This window comes from Mustela nivalis (genome assembly GCF_964662115.1).
Source record: "Mustela nivalis genome assembly, chromosome: 16".
Classification (NCBI taxonomy): Eukaryota; Metazoa; Chordata; class Mammalia; order Carnivora; family Mustelidae; genus Mustela; species Mustela nivalis.
Genome location: NC_139035.1, coordinates 68,033,953 through 68,048,052, shown reverse-complemented (window position 1 = coordinate 68,048,052; position 14,100 = coordinate 68,033,953). Strand labels below are relative to the sequence as shown.

The 14,100-nt window shown below is 55.2% G+C and overlaps 1 long non-coding RNA gene across 1 annotated transcript; it reads left to right on the top strand.

Moving 5' to 3' along the window:
* Positions 1–13: 13 nt before the first annotated feature.
* On the top strand, positions 14–1,842 carry LOC309850153. The gene is made up of 2 exons (XR_014304110.1): positions 14–1,465; positions 1,680–1,842. It is a non-coding gene; the product is annotated as an uncharacterized lncRNA (long non-coding RNA).
* Positions 1,843–14,100: the final 12,258 nt, after the last annotated feature.

The window sequence follows — 14,100 nt, the reverse complement described above, 5'->3', positions numbered from 1 at the left end:
TGAGGGGAACCAGCTCTCAGTGTGGTCTTTGTATCCAATTTCTTGTAATGTCCCAATGGTTAAAAAACACAACTTTTCTTAGAGAGTCTTAAGTATTTTTGGATGAAGCTTGAAGCTAATTCGGCTGTTGGCACCAAATTCCTCCAGTCCATGTTGTTCCAGGAAGAACCGTGCTCTGTCGGGAGTAGTGTCGTCACCACGCGGAAGAGCCCGTCTACGTCTGAGGCCGTATTTAACGAAAGCAAAATTTACTTTAGATCACTGTCTTCCCAGCCCAAGAATGTATGATGCCACCCAGTGGAAGTGTGGCCTGTTTACGGTTCCATTGGCTTAGAAAGCCTCACCCCCAAGCTGGGCAGGTATAAGCGGCTTTGCGGGGGAGCTGAGGTCCCTGCTCAGGGCAGGCTGTCGCCCAGCGGTGCAGGGGAGGAAACCCTTGCACTCCTGTCTCTCAGGCTGGGTCAGCTGTCCGGAGTGTCTCTTACCGTAAGCTCCCCTACGACTCTCAGGAATGGGGTTAAAACACTCCCTTGGGTTAGCGGAACAATTGTACTTCGATCCGTCTTCGGTCTATTATTTTCCACCCCAGCAGTCTTCCTGCTCACTCTTCAGTCTGGCGAGTCACTGTGCTCAGCTGAGGGGAGATTCCTATGTGACAGGCACGGGGAAAGGGCCCTGCGTCCGGGGCCTCAGAGCCTCTGACCGGCTCTGCTGGGTGCTCCTCTGGGACCTGCCCTGGCCATGTCCTGAAATCACCAGGATCTCAGTGTCCACACCTCTAGAACCAGGATAATAATATCTTTTTTGCTCACTTCAGAGAGTTGTCGGGAGGCTCACATGGTGTAACAGCTAGGAAAGGACTTTGGGAGTGAAAAAGTGCTAGATGAAAGTGTTGCTCCTTACCACGTAGCATCCGAGCTGTTTCTGAAATAGTCCTTCATTGTAACTTGTGCACCTAGTTACCAAAATTCCGCTTGTCCACGACTTAACCACTTCCGGCAAATTCGGTAGTGACTTCCTGGGTCACCACCCCCACGAGCACCGACAACAGCATTCACAAAACCCAGGCACTGGGATGTGAACATGCGCACTTTCGGGCCTCCAAGGGTAGTGTGTTTCCCGCGCGGGTCTGGACCCCGGGGCGGGCCAAAGCTTCCCCCCTCGCCCACTGCTACTGGTAAGTAGTTGACAAGCAGCACCGCCTCCCAGAGAGAAGCCTTTCAGGGGCTGCTCCTTTTGGGGCGCCGCAGTCCCCTCACCCGCTCGCAGGTTTGGCCGGGGCTCCCAAGCAGCTGGTGACACCGGCGCGCGTGGGGGTTGCGTGTGGCCCTGCTGTCTCCGAGGAAAGAAGTCGGGAAACCTCCATTTCTTATTCGGCCCCTTGGCTGCCATTGCGGGTTGTGTGGTTCTCTCTTGAAACACTGGCGTCCCAGATGGCCGGGTCTTTGGCCCAGTGATAAAACAGGCTGTTGTGGGCGCCTGGGTGGCTCAGTGGGTTAAGCCACTGCCTTCGGCTCAGGTCATGATCTCAGGGTCCTGGGATCGAGTCCTGCATCGGGCTCTCTGCTCAGCAGGGAGCCTGCTTCCCTCTCTCTCTCTCTCTGCCTGCCTCTCTGCCTGCTTGTGATTTCTCTCTGTCAAATTAATAAATAAAATCTTTAAAAGAAAAAAAAAAACAGGCTGTTGTGTTATAGCCACCTTCACCCCATCCGCTTGGGAAAGGGAATTCAGGCTTCAAGGTACCGTGTGTAATAGCAAAGCAACATGTTACATGTAGGAACAGACAAAAGACGTGTAAGCTCTCTATGAAGAAAATGGTACCATGTTATCAAATAATTTCTTTTTTTTTTTTTAAAGATTTTATTTATTTATTTGACAGAGAGAAATTACAAGTAGATGGAGAGGCAGGCTCTCTGCTGAGCAGAGAGCCCGATGCGGGACTCGATCCCAGGACTCTGAGATCATGACCTGAGCTGAAGGCAGCGGCTTAACCCACTGAGCCACCCAGGCGCCCTCAAATAATTTCTTAAAAAAGGAAGAACCGTGTTCCCGGATAGGGCACCTCCTAGCACATCAGTTGCAAATCCAACAACACCCCCTCCTTCCTCTCCGCGGCCCCTGCGGCCCCTCGGCGGGGCGTCCCCTCACTGCTAACGTCTCTTCCGCCCCCTCTCCCTGAACCCAGTTCCGGCTCCCATGTCCATCCCAAATGAAACACGTCTTCCCTGTTGCTTCTTGGCAATCTGTCTTCCCGCAATGCAGCTCTTTCCCAAGTCCTTGTGTAGACACGCGTCCCGCTTCCTACTCTCCAGTGGTTCACGATCGTCATTGGGAAAGAGCCCGGACTGCGCAGGGAGGCGGCCAGGATCCTCCCCGTTTTGCTCCACCGCCCCCCGCAGAGCTGTCTAGCTGCCCAGGAGGCCCGGGCTCTTTGTACTGGGCTCACTTCCTGTCGCCCCTTCACGCTGTCATCTGGTGAGCTCCTGCTGACTGTTCACAACCACGTCGGCTCTGATCCCCTCCAGGAAGCTTCCCTCCATCTGCCAAATGCGGATAATTACCCCTTTGCTATGTGGATTTGGTATCTGTCTCATGGTAGGTAGGGTTACCACATATCCTGGTTTATGCCTGTTGTCCCCACAACTGGGTAATGGCCAGACAAATGGAGACCAGCTACAGCCCCACGTAGTTTAACAGGATTAAAAACCAAGACTGCATTAACGTGACTTGAACTCCAGGAAAGTCGTGCCCAGGAAGATGAAGGGGGCAAATAGCTTTGTTGTTTGTTGGAGGAATTTCTAGAGACTCCGTCTCGCCGAATCTGGACTGCTCGGCGGCTCATCAGGGTCAGAGCCCCTTTTCCCAGCAGCCGATCACTCATCTGGCTCAACAGATGCCTCTCTACTGCTTGAGCCCCCTTCAAAACCGTGGCTTCCTGTTCACCACCCCGAAGTGTTACATCACCGTCTCGGTCATCCCAGTCACCCTCCCAGAAATCAGCCCTCCGAACCCTCCCAACACTTCTGCGACTGCCTCCTCCCAAGGCGACACCAAGGAAGTGACTTGTCCACGTAGTGGTCCCACTTCTCACAGTAAGCAACCAACTGAACGTTGCTGAAATAGGTCATTTTGATGATCTCTCTGAGGAATCGGCATCAGAGACTTCAGGAATCAAGGACTCTGAAAAGAATCCCAGTCTGGGTGATAAATTGAATGATTCCTGTTATGAATTGGTTACTCTGTTGTCTACGACATTTATTGTTCTCTTGTAATCCTTATAATAACCCCACAGAGTAGGTATTACCGTACTACTCTTGGGAAGATACAAAGACCAGAGTTCAGTCAGATCCAGGATCGCGCGACTACTGTAAGACGCCGGGCGACAACCCCAGGAATCTGGCTCCAGAGCCGGCATTCCTTCTTTTAAAAAACTAGTTTACTTTTTAATTTTAAGATCACAAACTTGGGGAAACATTCCTAGTACCATCTCCCCCCTTCCCAAACCACCGGAGACTAAGTCGTCAGCCTGATGCCCCAAAAGCCCCAGAACTCCGGCATCTGTCCTCTGCGCGAGGACGAGCTCCGCCCATCAGCCCCGCGTCGTCAAAACTGGGACGCTGACGCCGACACAGACACTGGTCCCGCGTCACGGCTGTGAGGACCTGCAGAGCGACATCCTGCCCTGAGGTCTCCCGTCTCCTGACTTCCCTTCACACTTGGCTTGCCTGTGGTGACCTCAGCGCGGTGCGGAGTGTCTGGCTGCCGTGTGCCTGCGGGTTCGCTGCTGTCGTGTTAGGCTCGGCAGAGGTGGGGTCCCACGGGACAAGGCTCCGGTTGGCCCCGTTGTGCTGACGTATGGTCCCTTCGCCCGACTTGGGGGCTGTCTGCCAGGCTTTTTCCCTCCGTGTAATATTTTATGGGGGAGGCATTTCATTTTATTTTGGATTATTGTTGTGGTTCTAACTTTCTTCCTACCCCACCGCAGCTTTACTGAAGTATAATTAACAAATAAAATTTGTGTGTATTTCAGCTGCCTGATGTGATCTAACTTGATGCAGGGTTAGGGTGTGAAATGCTTGCCACACGCAACGGTCGAGGCTGTTGGGCACCTGAGACTAGTATGACATGGCGGTAACTATAGCGAAATAATAAGAAAAGAAACAAACCAGAGCCGCTCTGAGATTTCCAGTTCGTAATGCTGTGTCAGTAGCTGTGGCCCGAGATTTGCTTTCACTCTCCAGGATGGGCTCGTCCTGCAGAATCGAGACTTGGTGGCCTCGGACCAGCATCTCGTCTCCCCGTGCCCGCCCCTGGCGACCCCCGTGCACTCTCTGCTCCCACGGGTTCTGTCCTAGGTCCCACAGACGGGGAGGGCGCACCACACGGGGCCCTCCTGTCCTCCCTGCACTTGGCATCGTGTGCTCCGGGCGTCCCCAGTGCGTCCGGCGGCTTTCCGGCTGCAGGGCACGTGCGCCGCCTTCTGCTCGGCTGCTCCGCGGGGCTTGGGGCGCCACACGCCTTGGCTGTGGGGGATGAGGCGGCCGCGACCACGCGAGTGCGCGCTTCTCTTGAACGTGCTGATGCTCCCCTCGTACGCTGACTCGGGAGTGGGACCGCTGGGTCGCGGGGTGCGTCTGCGTTTCCCCGTCTGCGGAATGGCCTTCTGGGGACGGTACCGGGAAGCTACGGGCGCAGCCGGCCCTTCCTCAAACTGTCCCGTTTGTGCACGGTTTACATCAGCCTGGATTCGTGTTTCCTGTGTCTTTCAGTGGGTTGTGATTTGCTCCTTTGTTGCTTATTTCGATGCACTCATTTTTCTAGATTTGGCCTCGGGGGTGTTCAAGGCGCCTCCAGATCCTCTTGACGCTCCGTCATTCTTTCCAGCGATGGTTTCGGCGGGTAGAGAAGTACCTTTCTCTGATCTCAAGGGCTGAATTAGGCACGTGCAGAGCGTAAGTGAACCGCTGTGCTCCGAGGACGGTCTTTCGTGTTAAAATGGAAGATCCCGGCGGAACCCGAACAGACACCAGCGAGAGCAGCTTCTCACACGGCCTCTGCTCCAGTAGGAGACTAATTAGAAACCAAAGCCTTGAATATTTTTTAGTTTATTTTTAAAAATCTGTGATTTGTTGTTTTGCGAAACTTGAGTAGTAGTTCTGCAAATTCTCTGCCGCCCTTAGGGAGTAGGTCCTATCCATGAGTCGCTTCTCCGGTGCCGGGCGGTGAGCACCTGCCCCTCGGGGGTCCCGCGCGGGCCACGCACGGGACTGGCCCCGCAGCCCTGGGTGCACGGCCGGGCGGTCACGGCTCGGTCTCGCTTCTGCCCACAGGATGGCAGCATCTGGCCAAGGCTTCCTCCCCACCAGGGGCCTGGCCGCCTCGGAGTCGGGAAATACCCTGTTTCTCCCTGAAACGGAGAGGACTGAAGTAGTCCTGCGAAGGAGCCTCCGTAAAGCCACACGGCGTCCTCTGTGCACGCGCTCGTCCCCCCGCTCCCGGGCGAACGACATGATGGCGTTGGGCTGTGGCACCCACTCCGGAGCGACTCTCCGGGCTAGAGTTTGTAGGGGCTGAAGCTGAGCGAGCGGGCTGGAGTCCGAAGCTCACGTCGCGCACACGTCGTTGGATGACAGAATTGTTACTGGAGAGGAAGGAGGAGTCCAGCGACTGGGCACTTGCTGTATGCTGTGTGCTTTGTTTTTATTTTAATTTTTAAAAAAGATTTTATTTATTTATTTGAAAGAGAGAGAATGAGAGAGAGAGAGAGCACGAGAGGGGGAGGAGCAGAGGGAGAAGGAGACCCCCCGCTGAGCAGGGAGCCCGATGCGGGACTCGATCCCGGGACCCTGGGATCATGACCGGAGCCGTGTGCTTTAAAGCAGGGCTGGTCATGGGTGAGCCGGCATCACGGTCCCCAGGGCACTGGTTCAGTCTCACGGTGCTGACCCGTCCCCAGCACTTCTGACTCAGTGGGTCTGGGATGGGGCCTGAGAATGTGCCATTCAGTGGGTTCCCACTGCCCCCGACGCTGGTCTGTGCGCCACGTTTGGGCCTCAGCGGCCCTTTGCCGTCGGTGTTACTGTGTCTGTTTTGCAAACGGGCACAGAGGGTTCACCACTCGCCTAACGCCACACCCAGCTAAGGGGGGCTGGGCTCAGACCCTGCTCCGCCCGACGGCAAGCCCCCTCTCTGTCCACTGCACTGATTTCTAGGAAAAAGGGTTAGGGTTAATTTGTAAGAGCTTATCCCTAGCAGTCGATCTGCCAGTCTCTGGAGCTCGAGGGAGGGAGGGGGCGGCCGGAGCCCACAGCAGGTGCGCTGGTGCGTGAAGGGACATGAGGCTCTGCGCTACTCATTTCAAATTAAAATGTCTTTGGAAACAAAATATCGATGTTATAGGTATTTTAATCACCAAACTCCAACTTTGAAGCTAGAATGGGACATGAAAATAAGGCACAAGTAAGTAATTATAAACCCATTAGCTGGCCTTAGAGAGAAGACACAGTCTGTCCATGGAAATAAATGAGAAACTAGAAGCTGGTCGGCTTTCTCCGGGAGTGAGTCAGCACATTCAGGCCTCGGCTCCAGGCCCCAGCCGCTGAGGCCCTGGTGTGTCGGCCCCTGTCTTAGAGAACCTGGTCTCTCTTTCTTACCAGGCGCAACTCGCCTCCACCCACCCCCAACCCCGATTTTATACAAAAAATGAAACCTGATTTCTCAGAGGCAGGGATGGATTTTATTCTGAGTATTTGTGGGAAGGGCGGGGACGTGGAGGAAGAGGGTGGAGACAGGCGACCTTGGCTGGGGCTGGAGACCGCGGCCTCCTCCCTGTGGCCAGGCTCCGGCTTGGCTCCTGTGCCTGCTCTGGAGTCAGGCCTCACCTGTCTGGTCCAGACCCAGCAGGCTCACCCGGGCTTTCGAACGCAGCCGAAGAGGACTTGTTAATAGTCACGGCAGGGCAGAGGCGGGCCACTGGGGACTTCTAGAGAGGGAGCTGCATGGCTGCCCAGCCCCCAGCAGGGGGGTCTCACCAGCTACCTGGGCGAGCCCTCTCCAGGGAGAAACTCAGTTGTTAGAACCTGTTTGTTCTGAACTTCCAGAGCCGCCCCAGATCTGAAAGTTTCTGAGTGTTTCCTCTTCCGCCTTGCAAAGAGTCACCACTAAGTACTTGGAAATGAGTGCCTCTGTCTGCGCCCACGGTCGCCCCCAGAGCAGAGGAGTCACCTCCGCTGGAGGAGCATCACCTCCCCGCCCCCCAGCCTGCCGCTGCCTCTCCAGCTCCCCAGGAGGGCCGCAGGCCAAGCACTGGGCTTCCCAGGGACTGTGAGCTCGCCGGGAAACGGGAAACGTGGTGGCTTTGGAGGAATAGAATGCCATAAAGCAAGATCGTAAACTGAGAAGCTTTACTAGACAAAGCAAAAACAGCACGAGAAAATGTTCCTTGATCTGGAGGTCAGAAGCCATGGCTTTCAGGGGCTGCAACAGCAGCCAGTGGTCTTGGCTCCAGGTTTTCTTCGCCTGTCGACTGAGCACCCGCCGTCCACTGGTCGGCCGCAGCCCAAGCTCAGCGGCTCTGCTCGGGGAGGCAGGGCTCCGGGGCTGGTTCCGGGTCCAGGTGGAGGCAGGGAATTCGTGGGTCGTGGGTCGAGCCCCGCATGGGGTTCTGCGCTCCGCGGGGAGTCAGCTTGGGATTCTCTCCCTCTGCCCCTTCCCCTGAGCTCTCACGCGCTCTCTAAAATAATAAATCAACCCTAGGGGGGCGGAGGATTACCCTATGATCCTGTACGCTTCGGGGCGTCACCCAGAGGAAACGGTGGTGTCGCCCAGACAAGACAGCGGCCCCATGTTCACTGCGGCTCTGCTGGTAACAGCCCGGGCGCAGAGACAACCTACATGGCCACTGACGGACGGACGGCTGGGTAAGGAAAGCCCGAGGGACACAGTGGAGTATCGTTCAGATATTAAAAAGAAGGAAGTCCTGCCGTTTGGACCCCACGGACAGGCCCTGCGGACATCACGCTGAGTGAAGCAAGTCAGAGAAAGACCAGACCACATGGTCTCGCTTCTCCACGGACTCGGAACAAAACCGGACCCCAAACTCCCAAGCTCAGAGACACAGAGGACAGATCGGTGGTACCGGAGGTGGGGTTTTGGGGTGAGTGAGACGGGTAAGGAGAGTCAAAGGAAACAAAGTCCCAGTTAGAAAACAAAGCAGCCCCGGGGGTGGGACGGCCAGCACCGTGGCTCAGGCTGGTACCGGCGCCTTGCCTTCGACCGAGCTGCCCAGAGAGCCCATCGGGAAAGTCCTCATCTCAAGGAACCAGATCGCAGCTGTGTGGAGACAGCTGTTCAGCAGCCTTGTGTTAGGTCACATGGTATGCAAATACGGAATTGCTGGGCTGAGCACGTCCGAGTACGATGCTGTAGGTCAATGAGACCTTCATAAAAACCAGTCAGAGATACACACAGAATATATAAACTATACAAAATGCAGGTAGGCCAGGTGGATCGGGAGCCACAACGGTCCTCCTCCTCCACGTTCTTCTCTGTGAAAGCAGGGTGCCACTGCACTGGTCACAGGGGTCAGGCGGGCGGGGGTCCCACCTGTGTGCTGCTTGCGGGGGGCGGCTCACCGCAGGACCCCGGCCTCGGGAGCGGCTCGAGGACTCTAACACCCCGGCCCGGCCGCCTCTCTGTCACCCTGCTCTCCGCCTTTCCTTGCCTAAGTCGTATTTCAGCCAATATTTGCTTACCATGCTGGGCGTTGGGGATACAGACACGCCCCAACACGGACCCGGCTTTCTGTCACTCGGCACCCAGAGTCAGGCGCCCCCCCCCCCCAGGGAAGGCTGTCTCCACGCAACCCGCTGGCCGCAAAACCGAAGAAAGCCCAGTGTGGCTCTCGTGGAGCAGACACGGACTCTGAGGTCTGGCGGACCTGGGCGCGAGCCCCGGCTGGCTTCGTCTGCGGCGAGCGGGGACCAGGAACACCGGCCTTTCCGGGCTCGTGTGACGTCTACTGGAAGCGCGCGCCGGAGAGACGCAGGGCCATAGCATTACTGAGCACTCACTCTGTCCCGGGCGCGTGTCCTACACTCACCCACTGGGAACTCACAGCATCCCCACGAGGCAGGCACCACCACCTGTTTCCGGAGGCCCAGAGACGCTGAGCAGACTGCCCAAGGCCAGCCAGCCGGTCTGCTGCCCAGCCGGCCCCGAATCCAGTGTCTGGGTCCATGGCCGGGGTCTCCCTCGCTGCTCCACGTGGCTTCTCAACCGTCCACCTGCAGGGCGGGGGAAGGAGGGGCCCTTTGTGCTAACCCTGGGAGGTTCTGACTCCGGAGGTCGGGGACGAGAGCCTGGGAGAGCTCTCAGCAGATCCGGACGTCCGGGCTAGGAAGCAGGCGGGCGTAAGGGAGTCACTGTCATCAGAGTGAGGGATGTGTAGACCAAAAGTGGGTCTCGTTTTTGGTTTTTGTTTTTAAGATTATATTTAATTATTTATGTGACAGAGAGAGACACAGCGAGAGAGGGAACACAAGCAGGGGGAGTGGGAGAGGGAGAAGCAGGTTCCTGCTGAGCAGGACTCAGGGGACTCGGGGATCATGACCCGAGCTGAAGGCAGATGCTTAACGACTGAACCACCCGGGTGCCTCCAAAAGTGGGATTGGAAGGATATGGCGGGGTTTTCTTGGCCAAACGTAGGTAAGGGCGCTCCAGCGGGAGGGAGCGTGCAAACCCATGGGAACTAACTCAAGCTCACAGGCCCGAGTTGTGTGTGTGTGTGTGTGTGTGTGTGTGAGAGTGTGAGCCAGGGAGCTACGGGGGGTGGGGGGCTGGGGCGTGGGTCGGGCTCCCCACAGACAGGGGACAGCACCTGGGGAACTGTCTTGTGGGAGGTGACATGATTTGATCTGTAGATGGTCTTTATTTAGAAGCTTGGCTTTTGGATTCCAAGAACTTTGGCCTGTTGAAGGAGACGAACATAGCAGGGAAAGGAAATAGCGATTTATAAATTGATTTAGCCACAAGCATCATAGCGCGTCTGGTGAGAGCAGGAGTAGAATGTTGACAATTGGATGCACTGTGAAGTGTTATTTCGCTGACTTCATCTTCAAGGAACAGGAGGAAGAAGGTGTTTTCGCCGAGCGGGGCAGGGAGGCGTGACAGGGGCGGGGGACACCAGTCTCTGGGCCGGGCCTTGACCCCATAGAGGGCGGTGAGGACAGCCTGACTCACCCGCTGGGGACGAGCCCGGAGCTGCGGGGGCTGCTGGCCCCGGGACGTGGCTCTGGGCATCCCCGCCTGTGGGAAGGAGGCAGGCAGAGCGCTGTGAGAGCAGGCTGGGGGCAATTTGTCATCCCTCCTGCTTCCCGGGGACGGCATGACTGTCGGGGCTGTGCTTTCGAGGCCGGGATCCCCCGTGTTAACCTCGGGACGGGGGGTGGTTTGTGGACGGCTGTCCCGTGAGCTGTGTGAGCCCCGCGCTCCATGTGGGGCCGTGGGGACGCCCTGCTGGGGTTCCCAGCCCTCTGGACCTCGTGCTGGTGACTCCGCTGAGTGAGGCGCGGGACAGAGGGGAGGGCACCCTCGTCCCTCCGAAGAGGGGAAGCTACGGGGGAGGAGTCCGCGCCTTCTGGGCCCAGCGGGAAGGTTGGGGGAGGCTCCCCGGGGTGCAGGAGACACAGCGAGGCCCGTGCCTGCGGCCGTGTGGCCCAGCTGCCAAGGGTCCCGTCTTCGCCGCCAGCCGCCCCCCACAGCACTCTTGCCACCCCCCGCCCCCCGTTTTAGAGACGGGGACACGGCGGCACGGAGCTCCTTCTCCCGCAGAGTAGGAGCCAGGAAGCCCCCAAGTCACCTCAACCAGTGGGGCCAGGACTCGGGCCCAGCCGGGCTCTCGCTCCTCGGGGAAGGGCGTGCGGGCGCTTACCTACCCGGACGGAAGCCTGGGAGAGGTTCAGGGGCCGAGGGCTCCCGGGCAGCGCCCGAGTCCGTGGCCACACGAGGTTAGCTGTGCTCGACTCCGCACCGCAAGGCTGCTCTGCCCTCGCGTCCTGGGGCGCTTCTGCCGCTGGACGGTCCTCCGTCCGCCCCTCTGCTGTCCTTCAGCTCAGCTCCCCGGCATCCCTGCGTCTTACAAACAGTGCTCGGCCGTCAGCCTTCCCCAGCCGGGCCCAGCCCTTCCCACGCAGCCGCCCTGTCGCAGCCGCTGTCCGCCCCGGGGGCGTGGACTGGCGAGCGGCGACTCCCACTTGCGTGTCCTTGGTCACCCGCTAAGCGGACCAGCGTTCCGTGGCTCTGGCCTGTCCTGATTCCTCTTTTGTGAAATTCCCGTTCCTGTTCTCGGGCCTGCTTCCGCTGGTTGCCCCGTGGATTCGGGGCGCGGGGGTCGCGGACTCGCCAGCTCGGCCCGTCTTCGCGCTTGAGGGAAATGGAAGGGAAGGGTGAAGGGTAAGACGAACTCTTGTTCCGACTTGTCGGTCATTCTCCCGACGGTCTGGGTTTGGGGTTTAAGCGATGGTTTCCGTTGTCTTCCGAGTGTCACAGATTTTCTTTACTTTTATGTTGTTCACCCAACCGGAATTCATTTTTGTGTGTGGATGTAGGTGATCATTGCTTCAATGCTGCTGACTGAAAACTCCGTTTCCCCGCTGATTTGCAAGGCCAGTCCTCTAGTAAGTCAAGTTTCCATAAATGGATGAGGCTGTTTGTAGGCTCTCTTGTGCCCCATTGTTCAAAGACCATGTCACCTTAATAACTAGAGCTTTGTGAGAGCAGTCTTTTTTTTTTTTTAAATTTAAGATTTTATTTATTTATTTGACAGACAGAGATCACAAGTAGGCAGAGAGGCAGGCAGAGAGACAGAGGAGGAAGCAGGCTCCCTGCTGAGCAGAGAGCCCGATGCGGGGCTCGATTCCAGGACCTGAGATCATGACCTGAGCCGAAGGTAGACACTTAGCAACTGAGCCACCCAGGCGCCCCCCATTCTGCTTTTCTTAAAATTGCTTTCAACTTGTTTTGAGATGTATTTTCATTAAATTTCTAGCTTACATATTTTAAGTTTTCCATTATGATTTATTCGTTGATTTAGGAATTACTTATGATTCTTAATTTCCAAAGGAAGTTTTGTTTTCCTGTTTTTAGTGTGTATCGCCTTGCAGTCAGAGTGCTGTTTGCATGGTACCAGTCCTGCGAGTGGTTAGTTTTCATTCATGGTCCATGTACTAGGAAAATGTGTGTTCTCTAGCTTTTAAGGTTATTAATTATGTCCGTTCAGATTTTTCTGTGTATCTACTACTTACTCAGAGATGTGTTAAAATTTCCTATTATGTTTGTCTGTGTTTTGCTGTATTTCCATAAATGTTTTTTCATGTATTTTGAAGCAAAGGGATTAAATGTATTATATAAATTTATAAATTTCAAATTGTTACATTTTCATGGTGAACTCTGTGCTTTTTACGTTAAATGTTATCTCTCCCTGACATTTAGATAGCTTTACCCACTTTCTTTTGGTTAAAATATACTTGCTGTAAAAAATTTGCACTTTAAATTTTTCCTTATGATTTAGATATGTCCCTGGTAAATGGCATTTATTTTACTAATTTACGATGCTTGGTCTGATAATCTTCCCCTTTTGCTTGGAGCACCTAATTCAATACTTTCACGATGATGATGGAAATATTTGGTTATGTTTATTCCATTTTGTTTTGTCCTGTTGCTTTTTTCCACTTTTTTTGGTGTGTGTTTTTTCTTCCTTCTTTTGAATTGATTTTTCCTCATTTTTTCAACATCTGGTAATCTGTAAGTCATAAACGTTCTTTTGTCTCTCTTTTTTTAAGATTTTCATTTTTAAGTACTCTTAACACCTGGCGTGGGCCTCAAACTCACAACTCGGAAGTCAAGAGTCTCATGCCGCACCCACTGAGCCAGCCAGTCACCCCGTAACTTTATTTCAATATAAACTTTCTATTACTCTGTAATTTTTATTATCAAATCCTCAGGTTACCGATATTTACCTTACTTTTGAGTCACACCGAGAAGACTCTCAGTTTCCTCCTGGTCCCAGCTCTGACACAACGCGACATGACGTGTGGCGCGATGATGTGACATACAGGGGCGTGAGGCCTGTCGTCAGCGCTGGCCATTCCTCGTAGACCAGGTGGTTCACTTCACCAGTTCCTCCGTCCTGCATCACCCGCGCTCCACCTTTCTGGTTAAAGGGCCTCTCAGAGTCCGTTTTGACATCCCCAGTTTTCTTGTTATCTGATTTAATTTCCATATTTTAAACTTTTGTTTGTTTGTTTAAAGTAAACTCTATGCCCAGCGTGGGGCTCGAACCCACGACCTGGAGATCGAGAGTCACAGGTGCCTCCAGCTGAACCAGCCGGGTGCCCTGTGTGTTTTATTTTTTTAAAAGATTTTATTTATTTATTTGACGGACAGAGATCTCAAGTAGGCAGAGAGGCAGGCGGAGAGAGAGGGGAAAGCAGGCTCCCCACTGAGCAGAGAGCCAGATGCGGGGCTCGATCCCAGGACCCTGAGACCATGACCTGAGCCGAAGGCAGAGGCTTAACCCACTGAGCCACCCAGGCGCCCTGCCCCGTGTGATTTCAATGTGGGAATTACAGAAGGGCTGGTGTTCGAGGCCAGAAGACTTTTCTCATTTGAACCAAAACCAAACAGGGTCCTGTGTTCCCAAATGCGTGTGTCCAGTAAGAGCGCAGTCCTCAGAAGAGAGTCGGTAAGAAATCCCAAGCACAAACAGGAGGATTTCTAAACTCTGAAGCCCGGGCAGAAGTACGCGACTCTCTTCTGCTCCCAAGAGATGGAAGGTGGAGGGTGTCTGAAGAAACAGCATTTGAGCCGCAGCCTAGGGGCCACCAGGGCCGGCGGAGCTGGCATTTCCTGCCAGTGACTGGGTGTGGGTGCCCCGCCCTGTAAATACGCGGTCCGGAAACACCGGATTGTGCCTGCCGGTGCGCGGGGTTGGCGAGCGGGAGGCAAAACAGGCTTGGAAAGAAGCTGGACCCAAGAGGACACTGCCCGGAGGTGGTGGTAACGTATGACCGTCGTCTCCAGCCTTTGGCTTTCCAGGGCACA